The sequence below is a fragment of the Oryctolagus cuniculus genome, chromosome 12 (assembly GCF_964237555.1).
Source record: "Oryctolagus cuniculus chromosome 12, mOryCun1.1, whole genome shotgun sequence".
In the NCBI taxonomy this organism is placed as follows: Eukaryota; Metazoa; Chordata; class Mammalia; order Lagomorpha; family Leporidae; genus Oryctolagus; species Oryctolagus cuniculus.
In genome coordinates, this window is record NC_091443.1 from 32,536,379 (window position 1) to 32,554,621 (window position 18,243).

Genomic DNA, 18,243 nt, shown 5'->3' on the forward strand with positions numbered 1-18,243 from the left:
CACAGAATGTCAAATGTTTGATTTGATGAATGCAATGGTTGGCATGTACTGTTAATGTATACAGGTATGATTGTCAATGTATAACAGAATACATTATTGAAAATATGATTTGCTATATCTTAAACCATGATCATCTTATAGTTGTCTCTCAAATTATATAATTATATATGTTATGTATGTGGATGTATATGAGGGAGATTTCCCTCTCCTGCTTCAGTCCCCAAATATTCAAAGAGCTGGGGCAAGGCTGATCAAATGCTAAGAGTGAAGGAGTCAATCAAGGTCTACAAAGAAGGTTGCAGAGTCTCAATTACCTGAGCTAACATTACTGCCTTCTAGTGTCTGCATTAGGAGGAAGCTGGAGTCAGCAGTTGGAGTCAAAGTCATGTAAAGAATCGGGGAGTGAAGGGTAGGCAGCACAGTGATGTAGAAGCTTAAGCCTTCCCCTGTAGTGCCAGTATCCCCTGTAGACTCCATTTTGAGTCCCAGCTGCTCTATTCCAATCTAGCTCCCTCTAATGTGCCTGGGAAGGCAAGAGAAGATGGCCCAAGTACTTGGGTCCCTGCACCTGTGTGGGACACCAGGAAGAAGCTTCTGCTCCTGGGTTCTCCCTGTCTCACTCCCTCCATCCCCTTCCCTCTTTGTATCTCTGCCTTTCAAATAAATAAATAAATCTTAAAAAAAAAAAAAAAAAGAGAGAATCTGGATACTCTGATATGGGGTCCAGATGTCAAGCTCTGTTTTAACCTCTATAGTAAATACTTGCCCCTAGATTTATTCTATAAAATGGTCTAAAATTCATAGAAAATAGAATTAAAAGATTGGATGCAAAAATATCTGACACTAGGCATGGTTTTATTATAATATGCATTTTCCATAAACTTTTTAAAATACCCTCATATACAAAGAGATAATATTTCAGGCGCTGACAAGAATAGAGTCCTGAGTGCTGGCAGAAGACATGAAAGGCAACAAAGTGTTAAATATCGTAATTTATTTGAATGGACAAAGAAGAGAGGAAGAGTCAAATATAGCTTACAGGTCATTGATTTGAACAACCAGATGCTGGTGTGCTTCAAGGAGATTTCTGAAAGAAGAATGTGTTTGATAAATTGGAGTTAATGACAAGCTGTGGACATTCTAAGTAGTAGGAGGGATCTTTGAAAAATTCTTAGAAAATATGTCTTATGAAAAAATACATAGATTCCAATAATTTTTTGCTCCAAAATAAACACCTGTTAATTCCATTTTCCATGAATTGTTTAAGTACCTTCATATATGCTTGAAATATACCAGATATAGATATTATGCAAGCAATTGGGCAACAAAACTCCACAGAGAGCTCCCATAAAAAGGGATAAAATGAGGGATTTGATTGTGCATGGTGGAAGAAGTCATTAAACTGGTTGAGGTACCAGAGTAAGAATGGAAACTGAAAAGTTGAGAAATCCAAAATAAAGATCAGTGTATAGCAACTGAGTCTACTTATGAGAAAAGGAAACACAAGGTAGTAAAACACCAGCCAGAGGGTTAGAGAGGGAAAATAGATTGGTCTATCCTAACTTTACTGGTTAGCAGAATAAATAATCAATTATTAATTTAAATTGTGAAGTCAAACAACGAAAAAAATTCTCATTGATAACTTTGGAGGGAAAATTATTTTATGTATGATAAAAGTGGATATCAAATTGTGGTGTAAGGAGAACTCAAATTGAAGTAATATAAAAGAGAATATAAACAATATTAAAAATTGAAATGGGTTTGTATTCCTAGTACAAGATAAGGAATTCAATATAATCATTCATTAGTTACTTAGGAACGTAACTAAAATACATGTGAAATGAGACTCATAAATACAACTTTCATTTATTCATTCAGCATCTTATGTTAGTTATGGAGTCATGCTATCATAAAAGTGTATTTCATCTACATACAAATTAATCTCTACTTTTTAAAGTGTGTAACTCAAATCAAATTCATAATGTGAAACTAAACTTCTTTCCTAGCTAATTATATTTACAAGTTATGTCAGTATTCAGGATTTTTCAGAGAAATAAATCGAAACCAACATAAAGTATATATGTGCTTGTACATATATATTCATGTGTATAATTATATATGATTATATGTCAAAAAACTCATGGAATATACAGTATAAAAAGAATAATGCATAGATTCCAGAAATTTTTCCAAAGTAGCATAACACTTGTCTTTAACTCCATTTTTCCACAATCTTTTGAGATACCATCTGTGGGGAGCAACTCGGACTAGACTAAGTTACTGGAATTAAGACTTATTCTATGCATCTGCTCTCCCACAATATGGCGCTGGGAGAGAAGAAAACAGCTTCTACACAGCTGCCTCCAGTTCAGCCAATAAACAGCAGGACCTGCTCCTGATTGGAGGAGAGCAGCGTACTCAGCGTGTGGGCAGCCGAGTTGGGATTGGCGGAGAAGGACTATAAAGGAGGAGAGAGAGAACATGCACCAGGAACATCTAAGGGGAACATCTAAGGGGAACATCTAAGGGAACACCTGTGCAGCCCCCAAGAGAGCCGGCCAGCGGTGTGCCGCTCCCCTGCGGAAGCGGGGAATGTGGCAGGGGGAACCGCCCTTCCACGGAGGTGGAGGGGACGGTAGCCAACCCAGGAAGAACCAGCAGCAAACCCGGGGAGGGCAGAGCAGACGAAAGAACAGCGCAGGGTCCTGTGTCGGTCCTCCATGAAGAGGGGGAGCGACACCATCATACATAGATATATATAAATAGAAAGATTATATATTTGCATATTCTTATATACATATATAGTATCCTATTTTGTCTCTCTTAAAATACATATTTAGATATAAAAGATGTATATTTTTATGGTTACCTCTAACTCTGTCTGTATTTAACTATGTATCTAAATATGTTGAGAGGAGACTAGGAGAGAGAAAGATTTTAAGAAATGTACTGGCACAACTGCAGAGCAACACATACAAAATCTGCAGCATAGGACAGCAGGTTGGAGGCCCACAGAAAAGTATAAAAGCAGTCTGCAAGCAGAATTCGTTGGTCCTCATGGAAAGTCATACTTTATTCCATTAAGGCCTTCAACCAATGGGATAACCCTCATTATAGAGGCTAATCTGCTTTACCCAAAACTCATCCATTTAAATGTTAATCTCATCTTAAAAACACCTTCACAGAAATAGTCAGAATCATGTTTGACCACATATTTGGGCATTGTAATCTAGCCAGGTTGACACAAAATTAATAACCATAATTTATTATGTAAATTAAAATTAATTTTGTTTCAATCTATTAGGCAACACTGATTTAAAAGTTAGAATAGGCTGGGAAAAAAGGAATCTCAGTAGCTACCTAATTTAATTGATATCATCCCTTTTGCTACCATTAAAATTCTTTTAGTGACATTCCCGAATTTGCTCATATGAGGCCTCTTGTTCAAAATTAACTAACTAATTAACTAATTAATTAAGTAGTGGGTAGAATTCAGTTTCCTGCTTGACCAATTGTGGTATTGATATATAGTAGAAAGCACTTGAGTAATGTAATTTATCTATGATAAGTGAATGAAAAATCATCTGTAATACAAGTTTGAGGTGATATAACCATTGAAAAATTAATAGCTCATTTACAGATTTTTGTATAATTTTAGCATTTACAGAAACATCCATAGAATTAATATTATAACTTTAGTGAAAAATTAGAATAACAATTTAGTTTTATGTATGTTCTTAAAAAGTGAAATAGCGAGTAAAACTGTAGAATTTCTCACTCATGTTTCAACAGTAGTTATATAGGGGAGAAGATTATGGGCACTTTCTGGTTTATTCTTATGTACTCTAACTTTTTAAAGTGAAGATAGGGGCCAGTGCTGTGGCACAGTGGGTAAAAACCCAGGACTGCAGCACTGGCATCCCATATGGGCGTTGGTGTTTGTCCCAGGTGCTCCACTTCTGATCCCTACAAATGCACCTGGGAGAGCAGAGGAAAATAGCCTAAGTCCTTGGGCCCCCTGCAACACGTTGGAGACTAGGAAGTGGTTCCTTGCTCCTGGCTCCTGGCTCCTGGATTTGGATTGGCCCAGCTCCAGATGTTTTGGCCATTTGGGGAGTGAACCAGCAGAGAGAAGACCTCTCTCTCTCTCTCTGTACCGTTCTCTGTAACTCTTTCAAATAAATAAAATAAATCTTTAGAAAAAATGAAGGCAAATCTACAATGCCATATAATATCTAGAATAAACAGATCTCTTCTGCTTATGCTATCTTATGGAAAGAATTTTCTCCCTTTCAAAAGTATTTACTTAACAAATATTACAATATATCAATACAGTTGAATAAGGCTTTTTTTAAATATTGCTTAGCCCAGATAAACAATATTATAAATTAAAATGGGTTTGTATTCTTAGTACAAGATAAGGAATTCAATATAATCATTAATTAGTTACTTAGGAAAATAACTAAAATATTTGTGAAATGAGACTCATAAATACAAATAGTGTGAATATCTTATAACAACTGTCAATTAAGCTTTCAGTATTGATTAGGACTTTTATGGTATGAGGTAAATACCTTTTTTGAGGCTAGTTTGAAACTGTTTACTGTCATCCTCACATTTCTGGTCAAGAAGTACAGCTGTGATGCAATGTTTCTTCTTAGCTTCAGCAAAATAAAGTGAAATAACTCAGTAAGCATGCAGAATCACTGTCAGTAGCATATTCCCAGTTACATCTGTGCCATGTTGGATTTGACTCTATGTCTGAGATTCAAGATTGCATTTCTCTGTATTATAGAAAGAGGAGTTAATAAGGATATAAAATCAGTGCATTAATCAGTAAGCATGTTTTAAAACCAGAAGCTCCAATAAAGTGAAGTGTAGACTAAAATATGAAATGTTTGTAATAGAAACATAGAAATGTGCCTATTAATTTATTTTAGTGGTACTTCCTTTATGATAATAACAGTATGAATAATTACTGCATTATAACTTCTATCATGTACTATTTGAAAGTGAATGCAATCTATTTTTCAAACTGCCTTGGTAGTCTTTAGAAAAATTCAGAAAATAAAATATGATATATAACATGGTAAATGGCTTAGTGCTCATGGTGCTTTAAAAGAGATTAAGAATCAGTTAAAGTCTATAACAGTAAACATTTGAGATGAGGTGGAAAATAGTAATAGTTGTGTAAAAGATATTCAAATTTAAAGCTGTGATCTATGGTAACACAAATATTTCATAGAAATAATGTCATATATACCTCAAGTCTCAGAAGTTATAAATCTGTTTTGCAGCATACTCTATTAGGAAATGAGAAATGTCATGTCTGAACTCTATCAATCTGATTAACCGTACTCACGCCACAAAACCAAAACTCATTGATCATACTCAACTGGCAGTTTTTGTTATGTAGAGATTACCTGCTGCCTTTTGTCCTATGAAAATTGATACGTGTTGCTATAGTTTAAATGTATTCCCAAAATTCATGTATTGGAACCTTAATCTCCAGTGCAGCCATGTTAGAGGTATTGCCTAATGGGGAGTGTGTACGTCATGATGGCTCCCCATCATGAATAAATAAATGCTGTTTTGTTTTGTTTTGTTTTTACTGGAGTGGATTCTCTGGGCTTCTGCTTTCTGCCAATAACAAGGCACCGTCCTGAAACCCGACACCAAAGCTGGCTGTTCCTTGATCTTAAGTTTTCCAGACTCAAGAACTGTGAGAAATAAAATTATTCCATCTCAGGCATTCTATTATAGAAGCACAAAACAGACTAAGACATCTATCCATTGATCTGTTTTTTTTTTAACTTTTATTTAGTAAATATAAATTTCCAAAGTATAGTTTATGGATTACAATGGCTTTCCTCCACCGTAACTTCCCTCCCACTCGCACCCCTCCCATCTCCCACTCCCTCTCCCATTCCATTCACATCGATTCATTTTCAATTATCTTTATATACAGAAGATCAATTCAGTATATATTAAGTAAAGATGTCATCAGTTTGCACCCACACAAAACATAAAGTGTAAAATACTGTTTCAGTACTAGTTATAACATTACTTCACATTCGACAACACATTAAGGACAGATCCCACATGAGGAGTAAGTACACAGTGACTCCTGTTGTTGACTTAACAATTTGACACTCTTGTTTATGGCATCAGTAATGTCCCTAGGCTCTAGTCATGAGTTGCCAAGGCTATGGAAGCCTTTTGAGTTTGCCGACTTTGATCTAATTCCGACAGGGTCATAATCAAAGTGGAAGTTCTCTCCTCCCTTCAGAGAAAGGTACCTCCTTCTTTGATGGCCCGTTCTTTCCACTGGGATCTCACTCACAGAGATCTTTCATTTAGGTGTTTGTTTGTTTGTTTGTTTGTTTTTTGACAGAGTGTCTTGGCTTTCCATGCCTAAAATACTTTCATGGGCTCTTCAGCCAGATCTGAATGCCTTAAGGGCTGATTCTGAGGCCAGAGTGCTGTTTAGGACATGTGCCATTCTATGAGTCTGCTGTGTATCCTGTTTCCCATGTTGGATCGTTCTCTCCCTTTTATATTCTATCAGTTAGTATTAGCAGACATTAGTCTTGTTTGTGTGATCCCTTTGGCTCTTAGACCTATCAGTGTGATCAATTGTGAACTGAAATTGATCACTTGGACTAGTGAGATGGCATTGGTACATGCAACCTTGATAGGATTGTATTGGAATCCCCTGGCACATTTCTAACTCCACCATTTGGGGCAAGTCCAATTGAGCATGTCCCAAATTGTACATCTCCTGCCTCTCTTATTCTCACTCTTATATTTAACAGGGATCACTTTTCAGTTAAATTTAAACACTTAAGAATAATTGTGTGTTAATTACAGAATTCAACCAATTGGCCGGTGCCGTGGCTCACTAGGCAATCCTCTTCCTAGCGGAGGTTCTAATCCCGGTCGGGGCGCTGGATTCTGTCCCGGTAGCCCCTCTTCCAGGCCAGCTCTCTGCTATGGCTCGGGAGTGCAGTGGAGGATGGCCTAAGTGCTTGGGCCCTGCACCCCATGGGAGACCAGGAGAAGCAACTGGCTCCTGCCTTTGGATCAGCGCGGTATGCTAGCCACAGCGTGCCGGCCGTGGCGGCCATTGGAGGGTGAACCAACGGCAAAAGGAAGACCTTTCTCTCTGTCTCTCTCTCTCACTATCCACTCTGCCTGTCAAAAAAAAAAATTCAACCAATAGTACTAGAACAAAAAAAATACTAAAATGGATAAAATATTACATTGTACACCAACAGTCAGGACAAGGGCTGATCAAGTCACTGTTTCTCATAGTGTCCAATTGATCTGTTTTCTATTAACAGCAAGCAGAATTATAAATCTTGGATGTCATAGCTCATTCTCTTTTTACCTGAATTCCTGGTTAAAATCTCAATGATTGAAAACATGTGACATACTTTGAAAACACCAAGAATATGCTCAATTTCTGGAATTTAATTTCATGAAACACTTTTTAGCCAACATATGCACATATAGGAGTTAGGGAAGGTAGAGTACCTTAATAATAGTGTTGACGATATCCATAGGCCTGGAATGTGGGCTCCCATGACATATACACAGATTAATGGTGTGATTAAGAAAATGTTCTGCAAATCTCTACATACCTGGGACCAAGGATGGGTGACAGTTTGCAGATTTCTCATAGAGAAACTAAACCAGATGACATTTTTAATAAATGTGACTTAGTAAATTAACCCAATTGGAAGTTTTAGTTTTTTAATATTATTTCCTATGTAGGCATAAGTTCTTGCATTGGGGAATGAAGGCACCAATGACAGTAGAGGACTAGCTTCAGGGTTCTCTGTTTTTTAAAATGATCTCTCATAGGCCCTTCTTTTCTTATAAAAATATATTTATTTGACTGACAGAGGAAAACTACAAAGAGAAATGGAGAGAGACAGAGAAATTGCATGCACTGATTCACTTCCCAAAATACTTCAATAGCTTGTGGCTATGGACCTGCCGTGTGGATGGCTGGAATCCATTACTTGAACCATCACCACTCCTGCCCAGTGTGCACATTAGTAAGAAGCTGGAGTCAGGAGCTGGTACCAAGAATCAAATCATGGTACTGTGATGTGGGACACAAGGCTAAACACATCCTCCAGTGTTTTTAAAAGAATAGTCACTGCCTGTAGTTCTAGCTTTTATTTTATGGAAATCTGCACAGATAAATATACATACTGAGGTCATTATAGGTTAATTATTTTAGGATGAATCTTTCTAAAAATATGGTGTATAATTTAAATGGAAAATTATAGTTCTCTTTAATGAAGGTTTTCCATTTCAAATAATGAAAATAACTGGTTTAGAATTATATTAGTAGATTGTTCCATGTCACAGGATATTTCATTATCCTTAACAAAAAGAAATATTACAAAAACATGTGTTAGTGCTATGCAAATATGCAGTACAAATGTCCTTATTTATCTAATAAGATTAAATAGCTCTCATGTCAACAGACTTGATCTTTTGAGGTTTTCATTTATTACTGGAAACCAGGGACAATCATACATTGATAAGAAGGTTTCAGTTCAATAAGGAAACTATAAGTTTCTTTTTCTGATACATGTGTGTGTTGCATAGATAGATAGATAGATAGATAACATATCTTATAGCCATATATATTTAATAATGTGTAGATTTCATGGTAAAAAGCCTTTGTGTTTGTGTGTATACCTCCATAGGATCTGAGATTACTTTTCAGTGATCTTATGAATTTTTCTTTCTTCAAAGAAAGTTATTCAAAGTATTTAATATATTAATACTAAGATAAAGACACTCTAGTTTCCTTGCAACTTAATGGAATTTTTGCTATTCTCACCCTGTTAATCTTGCAGACCAATGTTTGAATTAATATCTATTTTATTATAGCAAAAGCTTTATTACTAGAAATCAGTATATAGTCTTATTAAGATCTGTGGGAGCTTGTGTTTCTTCTTGTGTGAGAAATCCAACTCTATCTGTATCTACATTACTTAAACCTTCTGTGCTAAGCTTTCTCATTTTCAAAATGATTACAGTTAGGGCTGGCACTGTGGTGTAGCAGGTAAAGCCGCCTCCTATAGTGTTGGCATCCTATACTGGTGCCGGTTTGAGTCTTGGCTGCTCCACTTGCAATCCAGCTCTCTCCTATGGCCAGGGAAAGCAGTGGAAGATGGCCCAAGTGGTTGGGCCCCTGCACCCATGTGGGAGACCTGGAAGAAGCTTTTGGCTCCTGGCTCGGGAATGGTGCAGCTCCAGCCATTGTGACCATTTGGGGAGTGAACCAGTGGATGGAAGACCTCTCTCTCTCTCTCTCTCTCCCCTCCTCCCTCCCTCCCTCCCTCTCTCTCTCTCTCTCTCTCTGCCTCCCTCTCTCTCTCTGCCTCTGCCTCTCTGTAACTCTGCCTTTCAAATAAAATGATTACAGTGTCACCAGTTGTAGGGTTGTTGTAAGAGTCAAGGAAATACAGTCAAAATGTACTACATTTAAGACTTAATAAACATCAGCTATTTTATTATTTTCTAATGTTTATGCATCTTTATTTATTTATTTATTTGAGAAGCAGAGAGAAGGGAGAGAAAGAATTCTCATCTACAACAGTCAGGACTGGGCCATGCAGAAGCCAGGAACTGGGAACACAATCCAAATCTCCCAGGTTCCTAACAGAAGTGCAACTACTTGAAGCATCCCTGCTGTCTCCCAGGGTTTGTATCAGTAGGGAGCTGGTTTCAGGTGCCAGAGACAGGTATTGAATCCAGGTTCTCTGATAGGGGATGCAGGATCTTAAATGGCATCTTATCTTCTAGCTTAAATATTTGCCCTTTGTTATTACTGGCAATGAAAATACGATGTGAGCACCTAGTAAGCACCCCCAAAATAGAAGTGGTGAGGGTGGACATTCTTCATTTATCCTACTCTGGAAAACAGTGTTTCACCGTTAAAAATAATGTCATTTTTTTAATACATGTATCCTTCCTCAGAATGAGGAATTTAGCTTCTACTTACTCTTATTTGCTTATAATCTCTATCATAAAAATGTTTTATTTTCTAACTTTTTTCTTCAGTGATTGATATAATCATGTTTTCTCTCTGCCTCTGAGGACTATTTTATTTTGTAGAATATGTTTCAATTAGTCTTGTAAATTCCTCTTTGACTTTCAGATTATTAAGTCATCTTCCAGATGATATCATTAGTTATTGCTATTCTATTTTTAAGAAAATCATACTTTCTCATTTTCCATCTTTATGAACTTGTTTGGTTGCTTTATTATTTAGCATATGGCCCAATCATACATATTTTTACACCTTTGAAAATAATAGATATTCTTTCAAAAATTCAGTATTTTATAAATATCAAGTTTTTGATAATATTGTTTATGTTTTGTGTCACTAACTTATTGTTTATCAAATCTTTATAACAGAAAGTTAACACTTCTAAACTATAGTTGCAGATTTTTAAAAATACTGATTTACTTATTTTAATATTTGGAAAGAGGAACAGAAAGAGGCAGAGACAGAGAGCAATCTCTCATCTGCTGGTTTATACCCTCAATGCCTGCAACAGCTGAAGCTGGGCCAGGTCAAAGCCAAGAACAAAGATCTCAATCCACATTTCCCACATGGATGGCAGTGACTCAACCACCTGAGTCATTATCTGATGCTCTCAAGGTATACATGAGTCAGAAGGTGAAATCAGGAGCAAAGATGGGATTTGAATGCAAGCTCTCTAAAGTGTGGCATAGGTGGTCTAACTGCTTTCCAAAATGTCTTTCTCATTTTGTTTGTTTATTTTAGCCTATTATTTTTTGCCTCATTCATGTTAAAGTTCTTTTACTGCTACACTTTTTGCTAACTCTATTGTAAAGGAAAATGGTTTGGGTTTTTTTTTTTTTTTTTTTTTTGCATGATAAGTTTCATTGTTTAGGAGTCTATCTTGATATTACATGACACATCCAAGGCTTTCATGTTATTTTAAGAATCTTCAGAATACATATGTATTTTCCATTAATTTACTCTTTACTTATACATGTACATATATTTTAATAGGTTTATTGTAAATAGTAAAAACTAAGTTCTTTTTAAAAAATCTAGTATGATAAGTTCTGCCTTTTTATAGAGTTTAATCAATTTAATATAATTGTTGGTGTTATTTTTGGTATATTATTTTCCTGTCCTTTTTCTGTTTTTTATTTGTTATTTGTCCTCAGTTTTTGCCTCTTTTACATTATTTCTTAATCATGCCATACCATCATATACATCTGCATATGAATATGTACATTCATATGTGTTATATATGTGAGCATATGTTATCTTATAAATTATACATTTCTATTTAAACTTCAAAAAATTTCTGAAAATTCTCTACATCTTTTGTAAGAGAAGTTAATCAATGTTATTCAGTTATTCTTTGTTTAACCTCTAACTGTGAATATTTTGTTTTGCATTTACTAAAATGTTTTTAAAAAGATATTTTAAATGGAAATGTTAAATCTATTTTCTCCTGAAATAGATCTTTCACATAACAAATACAGAAGCTTAAGAGGAGATAACTCCTTATACACCTATAACTCCTTATACACTTATTTTTTAATTTTTAAAGATTTATTTATTTATTTGAAATGCAGATTAACAGAGAGACAGAGGCAGAGAGAGAGAAAGAGAGAGAGAGAGAGAGAGAGAGAAGTATTCCATCCACTGGTTCACTCCCCAAGTGGCCACAATGGCCAGAGCTGGGCTGATCTGAAGCCAGGAGAAAGGAGCTTCTTCCATGTCTCCCATGTGGGTGCGGGGGCCCAAGGGCTTGGGCCATCTTCTACTGCTTTCACAGGACATAGCAGAGAGCTGGATCAGAAGCGGAGCAGCCGAGGCTAGAACTGGCGCCCATATGGGATGTTGGCACAGCAGGCAGCGGCTACGCCACACCGCTGGCCCCATTATACACTTATTACAAAATGACATTCGTTTTGAGATAAAATACAAGCAGCATGAAAAAGTTAGAAATTTTTAAATGTGATTTATGAATGCAAAATTGACTACATACTTTTCTCTATTTTCTACTTTAAATATTCTCAAAAAATGAGTCAATTAAACTCAGAAACTTAAGTGAGGTGGAAATTCCTAAAGGAAATAACTGTTTTGCTCCAAGGAAAATTATATGCACTTTTTTTACATGGGGGAATAGTGTAAGTACCTATTCTGTACTTAGTCAATGGGCTGCATTCCAAGTTCTTTCCTTAGTCAATCACCATATGTACCTCTAGATTGAACTGCCAGCTTAATACTGAAATAATAAGGTAAGCAGGAGGTAAAATTAGAGTAGCTATATACAAATTAGTTGTATATATTTAATATGAGTACATCCTAAGTTTTGTCATAACATATTCATATATAATATATATTATTAAAATAATCTTAAGTCTAGGAAAATATATGTCAGTCATCTAAATAGGACTACAAAATGTGTTGTGCAAATTCCTAAACATCAGATTATTCCCAAATGGGTAGCTGACTATTTCATAGAAAGGAATAATGATAAAAAACATAATCCAAAAATGCAAACATTAGCATCGTTAGCATTTATTCTGAGCTGTGCTCTTAGAACAGCAACATCCAGTCATTCTTCAAATGGCGTTGTGTTCTGTGTCTTCACTGTCCAAGGCAGTAATCTTAAGCCACAAATAGATATTGAGTACTTGAAGTTATCATTTATGTCACTGAGGAATTGAAGTTTCAATTTTACTGAACTTCAATTAATTAAAATGTAAATTTCCACATTTGGTTAGTGGCTACCCTATTTGACAATGCATTTGGATCCCTTTAAAAAAGTTTGTTTGTTTATTTTAGCTTTTTTATTTCACCAAGACTTTTGGTAAATAAAAACTATTGTAAGCTTTTACATATGCATGTATAACTCTAGGTCTAGGTATATATATATATAAAGATATAAATCTAAATCTCTATATACTTTTGAAAGTTTAATTAGGGACGCACGCTGTGGTACAGCAGGTTTCAGCCCTGACTCATAGAACTAGCATCTCATATGTGCACTGGTTTGTGTCTAGGCTGTTCCACTTCCAATCCAGCTCCCTGCTAGTATGCCTTGGAAAGAAGCACAGGATGATCCAAGTCTTTGGGCCCCTGAACCCATGTGGGAGACTTGAAGAAGTTCCTGGCTCTTTGCTCCATATAGGCTCAGCTCCGGCTGTTGCGGCCATTTGGCGAGTGAACCAACGGATGGAACACCTCTCTCTTGCTCTCTACCTCTCTGTAACTTTGTCTTTCAAATAAATAAAATAAAAATCTTTTTTAAAAAACATTTAAATTGAGCAATTCATTTACATGCGTAATATGAATTCTTTTTCCTGTTCTACTTTATTCAACTTCCTTCTGCTCCACAGTCATACTAATAGTTATCCTGTTTGAAATGTTGACATGTACTATTTTCTCTATTACAAATGCTTAAATCTATCACTACATGACTGTTCTTCTCAGCATGCAGGAAAACTCTTATGTCCTTCCTCTGAGAAGACTTGTCTGAGTACCCTTGCTAAAGTCTCTGTCTTTCCCTCTCCCCTCTACCACACACACGTCACCCTGGACCATGACTCTTTAGTTTCTTTTCCACTGTTTTTATTTTTGTTTTAACAGTTGGAAGTACCTAAAAATACCTTATTTGGCTTTTTATGTGTTTATATTTTTATTACCAAATAAGCATTAAAAATAAATGTTTATTTATTTTCCAAATGCATAAGTGAATTAATAATTGAAGTACATGTTACTCAATTTTGTGAACTATATTAGTAAATATCTTGATAGTTTATTACAGATAACAAATAGCCAAGAAATTTGGCAGAAAGGTGATGAATTTTTTTAATATTTATTTACTTAAAAGGCAGAGCTACAGAGAGAGAGAGACAGAAAGAGAGATTCCATCTGCTGGTTCACTCTCAAAATGGCCACAAAGTTCAGAGCTGGGCTTATCTGAAACCAGGAGAAAGGAGCTTCCTCTGGGTCTCCCATATGGGTACAGGGGCCCAAGTACTTGGGCCATCTTCTGCTGCTCTTCCAGGCCATCATCAGGGGGCTGGATCAGAAGTGGAGTATCCAGGACTCCAAATGGTAGTCATATGGGATGGCAGCACAGTAGACAGTGGTTTTACCAACTATGCCACAGCACCGGCCCTGGTAATGAATGTTTAAGTAGAACCACATATTCAACTACTCTGCACCCTATATAGAATAGGAGGTATAATAACTAATCAAAACAAGAACCTTTGTTGGTTTTTAAAGTATTTAAAATGTCAAAAATGTATCTTGTGATTTCTACCTTAAACGTCAATTGATATTTTTTTTTTTATTATTTTTTGCCAGGCAGAGTTAGACAGTGAGAGAGAGAGACAGAGAGTTATAGACAGTGAGAGAGAGACAGAGAGAAAGGTCTTCCTTCTGTTGGTTCACTCCCTTAATGGCCGCTATGGCTGGCACTGTGCTGATCCGAAGCCAGGAGCCGGGAACTTCCTCCCAGTCTCCCATGCGGGTGCAGGGACCCAAGCACTTGGGCCATCCTCCTCTACCCTCGCAGGCCACAGCAGAGAGCTGGACTGGAAGAGGAGCAACCGGGACTAGTACCTGGCACCCCAACCGGGACTATAATCCGGGGTGCCGCACCGCAGGCGGAGGATTAGCCAAGTGAGCCATGGCACTGGCTGATATTATCGTTAATATTAGAACACATTGAATTGACTGAGGTATATTCCTTCAACACATAATTTCCAGATATTTACAAACACCTATGGATGTACCTTGTATTTTCCTGGATCTGTATTATCTATTCTAAAAGCAAAATTTCAAAGGAAATATGCAAGTGTTAGGCTAGTGGCAGCTTCAGAAATACCTGCATCACATCAGAAACCTATGAAGTGGCTCTAGTACATTGTCCATGTAATAGCTTCCATTTTAAAAAATATACTTCTTACACTCTGTCTTGCTGCTAACCATTACATTGGTTTCTTGCCAATGCTGTGTCCAATAAATAAAAGTACTCAAGAGAATATATTTTTGAAATTTCAACGCATATTCCCTTATGGAAAATAAATATTAAACATAAAATATTTTCAGTCAGAATATTGGATTTGGTATATCTATATTGCTTGGTTGGATAATGGGAAAAAAAGAGCTCAAAAGTTGTTTAAGTATCATACATACACTCACAATTCTTCTATGTTTCCTGCTGTAAACTTTCAGTAGACTCCTGAGGCAGAAATACTATGGATATAATAGTGATTTAAACTTATTATGATATATTGACCTCTGTATGACCACATTCATCTGAATGGTTGTTAAAGCTGAGAACCACTACTGGAACCTAACTGTCAAAGTGTTTGCCTATTTACAGCAAGGCAATTCCACTATATCATATAAATAAAATCATACAGTTTGAATGGAAGGTGAAATTCATATAAAATTTGAACTGTCACACTTATTCACTACCCTTCCTTACCTTAAGTATAATTCCTTCTGGCAAGCCATGTGCAGCACAGAGTAAGGACACTTATTTAAAGCAGTCCTTATATATTTACCTTCTTCACATTTCTATTTACAGTGAATTGAAGATTTAAGAGGAATAAAAAAGTGAAGCAAAGGTTATTTTACAAACTCTCTTACTAAAATGAAATACAGCTTTTTTTTTTTTATGTTCTTATGGTATAAAAGAAACTCCAAGGGTAGTTGTTTGAACTATTTGCACAGATGCGGGTTAAGACATTTGTGTCCCATATTAATGTGCCTGGGTTTGATTGTTGGCCCTGGCTTCTGATTCCTGCTTTCTGACAATGCAGACCCTAGAGGCAGCAGTTGATGGCTCAAATAGTTCAGTTTGGTCCCAACCAACCCACAGGGGATATTTGCATAAAATTCCTGGCTCCTGACTACCCCAGACCCAGCCCTAGATTTTGTGGCCATTTGGAGAGGGAACTCATGAATGAAGCTGTCTGTCTCTATCTGTTTCTGTCTGTGTCTCTCTGCCCCTCAAATCAATAAAAAACAAAGATAATGATCCTTTAAAAATACTGCTTCATAAAATATGTTAAAAAAGAGAAAATGATGAAACAGTATGTGATATGATGGAAATTTGCTGGAATAAAGTTAAAAAACTTGATACCTGTGGTTATAGTTCTGTACCAAATTACTGACACTTTAAGATAGAAACACTCTCAAGCCTCTGATATGTTTATGAATAAGTTACTAACACAAACAGTATCACACATGTTTTTAAATCAACAGATTGTAATTCTCATAAAATAATAATATTCGTTAGTAATATTATATAGACAGAAACTTTAAAGAAGGAAGATTTTTAAAATGTTGTAATAATTATTTTGATTATTCAAATAAATAAGCCACTACAAAGCTTGACGTATCCTAAGAGAGAAAACCATAATCTTGTTCTGCCAAAAGACATAAGGGAATACAAAATGACACAGAATAAAACAAATAATAACAACTCACATTGATTAAGTACTACGTGTACTTTAATCATTGTGCTAAGGATGACAAATAGTTGATAGATAGACAAATTATTTCTGTAACTGTTACAAATTCTGCTATGCCAATAATCAGTTATCAAACCGTGTTTGAAAATCTGAAATATTATATTTAAGAGTACTCAAAAAAATTTGACATTATAATTACATGAAATCTTTGCTTTAGATCACTATGTAACATTAGGTCTTATCTGTGTAGTTCATGCAAATAATTCATGCAAATAATTATCACTATGACTTTCTTTTTTTCCTAAAATTCCAATTGGGATATGAATTCTTCATTAACACTTTGAAGTAAAATTAATTATTTGATTCTGGCACTTTACCTGTGAAAGTGAATTCAGTTTTTTAAGTGATGATTACTTTCAATTATCCCTAAAATTTTATGATGAAGTCTGTTATGAGCCAAAGAAAAGTCAAACATAACAGGCTAAAAGTCTATTTTGATTTATAATATTCAATATAAATGGTCAGATTAATATCTCTGAGCCAGAACTTTTCCTAGGACCTAGTTTCTCACAGCTCCATCATTCCAATGCCATGGTTCTAAATGATGTTAGCCAAGATTTTGTTCACATGGTTCCAAATGATTTTAGCCAAGATTTTGTTCACAGGTAACAATATTAGCATGAAGGGAGCTGAAATAAGTTACTTTGGCTTACATAGTTATTATATGTTGTATCTTATATGTATCATATAAATTTTATGCTCTCATGTTACCTGAAAATTCACCTAGCTTATCATGGACTAAAATTAACATTTCTTATTATGGGAAGTATTTTACAAACTGAATGATATATGTGTTTCTCATTTTTCTATTAATTTAATACCTACTAATTTCCTTGAAATGACAAAAACTATCACTATATAGTAGCAAAAGTATGAATTTCTATACCACTTCACACTAACTATTGATAAATAAGTAGATAAGTGTTAAAACCATTTGTTAGGAATTTTGTGATAACACCATAGATGTCTAAGGAAATAATGCATTCTCTTGTTTGAGATTATATGTCATTGTCATTTACTTACTCTGACCTTCCTTTCATAATGGTTTTTCAGCTTACCCATCAACAGTATCCTTCTTCCACTATAAAATACTCAAACGTATCATCTTCAATACTGTACACTCCATCTACTCAATGTTCTTCACACCATGTGGTGTTGGTTATCTTGATACCAGATATGTTTTCTTTGCATTTTTTAGATCATACCGTAAATATATTATAGAAAATTCTTACTTTATTATTATAGCAGTAAGAGAAATGTTTGACATTATTTTTAAAATATCAAAATAAATGTTTTTCTTTTATTATTATTATTATTATTTATTTTTTTGACAGGCAGAGTTAGACAGTAAGAGAGAGAGACAGAGAGAAAGGTCTTCCTTTTTCCGTTGGTTCATCCCCCAAGTGGCCGCTAAGGCCGGCACATTGCGGCCTGCACACTGCACTGATCCGAAGCCAGGAGCCAGGTGCTTCTTCCTGGTCTCCCATGAGGGTGCAGGGCCCAGGCACTTGGGCCATCCTCCATTGCTTTCCTGGGCCACAGCAGAGAGCTGGACTGGAAGAGGAGCAACTGGGACAGAATCTGGTGCCCTGACCGGGACTAGAACCTGAGGTACCTGCGCCACAGGTGGAAGTTTAGCCTATTGAGCCATGGTGCCAGCCAAAATAA

General features: G+C 35.8%; 1 long non-coding RNA gene across 1 annotated transcript; it reads right to left on the minus strand.

Moving 5' to 3' along the window:
• Positions 1–795: 795 nt before the first annotated feature.
• Positions 796–17,774, minus strand: LOC127483819 (uncharacterized). Its single transcript, XR_007910540.2, has 3 exons — positions 17,634–17,774; positions 4,575–4,661; positions 796–1,087 (listed from the first exon to the last, which is right to left on the minus strand). It is a non-coding gene; the product is annotated as an uncharacterized lncRNA (long non-coding RNA).
• Positions 17,775–18,243: the final 469 nt, after the last annotated feature.